This window comes from Balaenoptera acutorostrata, chromosome 15 (assembly GCF_949987535.1).
Source record: "Balaenoptera acutorostrata chromosome 15, mBalAcu1.1, whole genome shotgun sequence".
NCBI lineage: Eukaryota > Metazoa > Chordata > Mammalia > Artiodactyla > Balaenopteridae > Balaenoptera > Balaenoptera acutorostrata.
This window is the reverse complement of record NC_080078.1, coordinates 29,596,524-29,602,523: the sequence shown is the minus strand read 5'-3', so window position 1 is coordinate 29,602,523 and position 6,000 is coordinate 29,596,524. Positions and strand designations below refer to the sequence as shown.

General features: G+C 47.7%; 1 protein-coding gene across 1 annotated transcript in view; it reads right to left on the bottom strand.

Moving 5' to 3' along the window:
- Window positions 1-6,000, bottom strand: part of LOC130704922 (uncharacterized) — a 169,887-nt gene that overhangs the window by 158,569 nt on the left and 5,318 nt on the right. The gene's annotated exons all lie outside the window — the stretch shown is intronic.

Below are 6,000 nucleotides of genomic sequence, written 5' to 3'. Positions count from 1 at the left end.
AAGGAGGCCAATTATAAATGCCTAGCCTGGAGTCCATCTATCTCCTGCCTCAGTACCATTTGAATTTTGCTCTGGGGCATATGATGTTTATTCAAAAATAAATTGTTGGGACTTCCCTGGTGGCACAGTGGTTAAGAATCCGCCTGCCAATGCAGGGGACACGGGTTCGAGCCCTGATCCAGGAAGATCCCACATGCCGCAGAGCAACTAAGCCTGTGTGCCACAGCTACTGAGCCTGTGCTCTAGAGCCCGTGAGCCACAACTACTGAGCCCACGTGCCACAACTACTGAAGCCCACGCACCTGGAGCCTGTGCTCCGCAACAAGAGAAGCCACTGCAATGAGAAGCCCACGCACCACGATGAAGAGTAGCCCCTGCTCGCTGCAACTAGAGAAAGCCTGTGCATAGCAAAGACCCAATGCAACCAAAAATAAATAATAAATAAATTTTTAAATAAAATTTTAAATAAATTTATAAATAAATAGATAAATAGATAGATAGATAGATAGTTGGACTTCCCTGGTGGTGCAGTGGTTAAGAATCCGCCTGCCAATGCAGGAGACACGGGTTTGAGCCCTGGTCCAGGAAAGATCCCACATGCCATGGAGCAACTAAGCCCATGCACCACAACTACTGAGCCTGTGCTCTAGAGGCCGTGAGCCACAACTACTGAGCCCACGTGCCACAACTACTGAAGCCCGCAGGCCTAGAGTCTGTGCTCCACACTGAGAAGCCACCACAATGAGAAGCCCACACACCACAACGAAGAGTAGCCCCTGCTCGCCACAACTAGAGAAAGCCCACGTGCAGCAATGAAGACCAAACGCAGCCAAAAAAGAAAGAAATAAAATTTAAAAAACAAAATAAAATTAAAAAATAAATTGTTTATAAGTGAAAGGGCCAAGACGTCTGGATGTAATATTGGCAGCTCGTGAGGGATGAGGACACAGTGCTATCAGGGAAAAGAAAAGTGAAAAGGGGTTTGGATGTTTTGCAGGTGAAAGTGGGGAGGCCCATAGAGGCCATGGATATGTAACACTTGAAAACAGACAGTATATCTTGTCAAGGGCGAAGCCCACCCCTCCCTCTAATATTCCTCATCACAGGGTCAATTGTGATGAGAAAACAGCTGTTTTGAGTTGTTGCCTAATGTCGACTGAAAAAAAAAATGCACAAACTAAAAGTTGCCAGTTATGTTTTATGTTTTATTGTGGGGACCTTACTGAGGGCTGTAGCCCAGGACAGATAGCTCTGAGGAACTATTCCAAAGAGGTAAGGGAAGAGCCAGGATATATAGGAGTTTTGCTGAAGGAAACATGTAATCGAATATTAAAAGATTATTGCTAATCACCAAAAGCAGACATCTCAAGTTAATGATTTTAGTGCTTTTCTATGTATGGGAAGATGCAAGAGTCTGGGCTCACTGAAATTATTCCTTTGATATGCATCTTATCTAGGGCCAGTGTTGTAACAGGGAAGAAAAAATCTGACCCCATACTGGATCTGTTTCTTTCACTTTAACCTTTGTATTCTATTACTTTTGCTACAAGTTAATCTTGAAAGGGATGTTGCCTATAAGCTTAAATTGCAATGGCCCATCTCTGGGAACCCTGCTCCCTTGTAATGAGCCTTAAACTAAAACACCTTTGTTTATCTCACAGGAAAGCTCCTGACCAGGCCCACCTGTGAATGGCTGCAGGAAGAAAGAAATTAACAAGTCCCCTCCGGAACCTGAACAGAACCAGAACTTGACCCTCTCCTTTTTTAGTATAAAAGAAGCCTGAATTCTAACTCAGGGCAGATGGCTTTTGGGGACACTAGTTCACCATCTTCTTGGTCTGCTGGCTTTCCGAATAAAGTCGCTGTTCCTTGCCCCCCAAAACTCATCTCTCGATTTATTGACCTGTCGTGTGTGGAGCTGATTTTCTCCATCCTGAATTCCCCTCGGGGGCAGCTACAGTGGCTGATAGCTTGGCAGCGGGCAATATTCTTTGTTTGATGAAATATCAGGCAACATTTTTTTTGTCCACACCAAACTTTTTACAGTATGACAACCCTGCTCACACCAGGAGTCCAGCCTTGTAGGATCTGAGTTTAGGATTCCCCTCCCCTACCCCCGCCAACCCCGCCAAGCTCCTGCTTTGCTTTTCCCAGGGTGCTTTGAAAAATAACCACTTAGAGTTGAGCCTGAGAAAAGTGAGTGGCCTCTGCCCCAACAACAGGTCGTAAGTCATAGGTGCTCACTGTCTACCTCCTGACCCCTGTGACCTGGGATGGAAGACTGCCCTCCCCCCAGCTGACTGCAATATCACCTCCCCTGCTGTTTCCGTCAATAACACATTTGTGACTTTACTTCCTTGGTGTGAAAGTATTGAAACTGTCCCTTTAATCAAAACAACCCTGGGGTTTTCACTTCCCTAAAGTGGGAGCTACCTGACGATCCAAGTGGGTGGCTTCTGCCAATTTCAGGCAGTCACAATCTGCATATTCTAAATTCAATACACCAGCTCCATCCCACCCCACCCCCAGACATCATTGCACAATCAAAGATCCAGCAACCCTTCCAGCTGATGTCGGGAGCGCGCAGCTTCAGCTTACAGAGAGGGGGCGAAGCTGCCTGGTGTCAGAGCAGCCGATTCATGCAACAAGCCCAAAATGAAAGGAGTTACACTTTGCGTCACTTCCTACAGTGGGGAAAGTGCTGACTCCCTTTGTTCCACTTTCCCCCAGGGAACTGGCACCCGTGGAGGATCGGGGAGATCAGCCCAGACGTGCGGTTTTTCTCACTTATTGAGGGAGCACCCCAAAAATGTCTATGGCAGTTTTATGGACCCTGAGCCGGAGGGGGTGGGAGGAGGTGTGGAAGGCATCTTCACGGTTCCCCTCCTCCCCACCTAGCACAGGGGGGCCTCAGCAGGGACACCTGAAGGAGACCACCGCCCGAGGCCTCAGATAAAAAGACCTAGGAATGCAGGTATGCAGAGCAGCGTTGGGGGGCTGGGCCCTTGTCTGCAACTCCCCTCAGAGGCTGCAATTCACTGGCTGTCACCAAACACGCCAGGGAGGGCAGCTGCCTTCCCCCCTCCCCCGGGCAGGGGTGGGGGGCTGCCAGGTAGAGCCTTTGAAAGTACTTGGCCAGGCCTGAAAAAAAATCACACTTAGGTTTCTCAAGGACCCTGACCCCTCAGCCCAGGGCCCGCTGAACAAGACCATTCATCATTCTCACTTGGCCCAGGAATGAGGGCATCTGTACCTCGGGTTTGCCCAGCACAACCCTGTTTCACATCTGTTGCCCCGTATAATCATAAATAGCAGCCCCCTTTCATCCTCCAAAGTTCCAACCTTGATTTGCTACCATAATAAAAGATTTTAAAAGAACACAGAAGGAAACTAACGATCATTTTACTGACAAAGGGCGCACAGCTAATTCTTTCTTGAACAGCCGCTACAATGAGCAGCCATTTTAGAACCATGAATTCCTTAGAAAAAGGTAGCTATCAACACATGAATGGATAAACAAGATGTGCTATATCCATACAACGGAAGACCATCTGACCGTCCAAAGGAACGAAGTACCGGTACATGCTACAACATGGATAAACCTCGGAAACATGCTAAGAGAAAAAAAGCCAGGTGCAAAAAAAACCACACACTATACGATTCCATTTATATGAAATGTCCGGAATGGGCAACTCCAGAGGCAAAATAGATTAGCGGCTGCTTAGGACTGGTGGGTGGTGAGGTGGGGTAGATGGGTGGGTGATAACTAAAAGTTATGGGGTGTCTTTTGGGGGCTGATGAAAATGTTGTAAGATGGGTTGTAGTGATAGTTGTAAAATTCTGTGAATATGCTAAAACACCACTGAATTGTACACTTTAAATGTGTGGATGGCATGGTATGTGAATTATATCTCAATAAAGCTATTACCAAAAAACAAAACCACGTAAGTTCTTACCTAGAAGCCCTTTTTCAGTGGCTGTTTACAGAGGAGATTCTAGAGAGGAGTCTGAGCACGTCTCTGCATTTGGAGGCCTGCTTCTCCCAGAACCTTCTCCCCCGACGCCTGCTACTCAGAAACCCAGCAACCACCGCGCCGGGGCCTCAACTTTATATTAACCTGCTTCCAGCCTCCACCTCCTCCAAACAGAGACACACCTGCCCAACATTCCATTCGCATCCGCTGCAAGGTAATAAGTGAGCTCACGTGAGGACTATAAACCATGCCCAAGCATTTATTTGCTCCTGCTTCCAGGGAATGGGCTCCATTAATCATGACCCAAGGAAGAAACCCTTCACCTTGGGTCAGTGAAGGTAAAAGAGTCACTCTAAACGTGGCATTCTCGGGCCAGCCAGGGAGGGAGGCGGCCCCCATGACCCCCTGTGAAATGAATGCGGGGGCTTTCAAATGACTGCAGAGGTGGCTTCATCCCCATGGTGAGCCAGGTGTGCTGACACAGATGCTCACACCTGGCGGCAGACGGCAGGAAGGGGACCCAGGTGGCCAGTTCTTGTGGTTTAGTCTTCCTGCTTGGCTACTGTGATTCTGCTTATCAAAGCTGGACACTGCCTGGTCCTAACTGAGACTCTTGGATGCTAAGCCTGTGTCTTGATGGGTTTCCTGGCTCGCCCAGGAGCTTGCCTCTGATACCCCCAGAAAGCCAGACCCTGGAATGTTCCAGCATGTTCTGGCATGTTCCAGAGCCTTCACTCTGATCTGGCCATGTCCCAGCACAGACATTTAGAGCTGGAAGGATCAGCCTGCCTCTTTTTAGAGAAGAGAGGGACTCAGCCCGGGAAGTTGAAATGATATGCCTCGGCCATACAGCAGGTTGCACGTCACAGGCTCAGTCAGGTTCTTGATGGAACTGCTTTCAGTTCTTTTTGCTTCTCAAATTCAACAAGCTCATACTGCATACTAACTGTCACCCAGCATTGTACCAGTTCCAAAGACAAGAGTACTGAGGTCCAGCCCTCAAATTCTACTCTTGCTTTTAAAATATTATTTAATTGTATGTTATGTTCTTATTATACTTGTTAATGGTTATGATGACCTCATTTAAAGGTCCAATGTATGCTGCATTCACAATTCACTCCACCCCCATCTTACCAACTGTCACAGTAAATTATACAAACTGGTACTTTTTTTTATTGAGGTGAAACTCATGTTACATAAAATTAACCGTTGTAAAGTGGACAATTCAGTGGCATTTAGTACATTTCACGATGTGGTGCAACCACCCCCTCTATCTTGTCTGGAACATTCTCGTCACTCCCAAAGGAGACCCCATGCCCATTAGGCAGTCACTCCCCATCTCCCCCACCCCCGGCAACCACCAATCTGCTTTCTGTCTCTATGGAGTTATCTATTCTGGACATTTCATATCAATGGAATCATAGACTACACTGCCTTTGTATCTGGCTTCTTTCATTTAGCACCCTGTTGTCAAGGTTCATCCACGTGGTAGCAGGGGTCCATGCTCCATTCCTGTTTATGGAAATGGGCATATTTTACATGTTAACCACATGCTTGGATAGTGAGGGACACCCCAACTCCCAAACACGGGAAATGTTGGCTTCAACCCATGTACTTAGCCCAGGGGTTCTCAATGGGGCCATTTTGTCCCCCAGGAACATTTAGCAATGTCTGGAGAATTTTTGGTTGTCCTGACTGAGGCATGTGCTTGTGGTATCTGGTGAGTAGGGGCCAAGGATGCTGCTCGACATCCTACAATGCACAGGACAGCCCCCACCCAGGAAAAGATCCAGACCAAGTTGCCAGCAGTGCCGAGGTCGGGGCCCCTCCCTTGGCCTGACTTCAGTTCCTTCTCTCTGGCTGATCTGGCCCCAGGCCGTGTGGAACAGCATTTCTCAAACTCACCTGCCTTTAGGAACCACCTAGGTGATTTTATATAAAAATGCATATTCCTGGGTCCCCTCCCAGGCCTTCTGAATCCAAATCTCCTGGCAAAAGGCCCAGAAATCTATGTTTAACAAGCCCA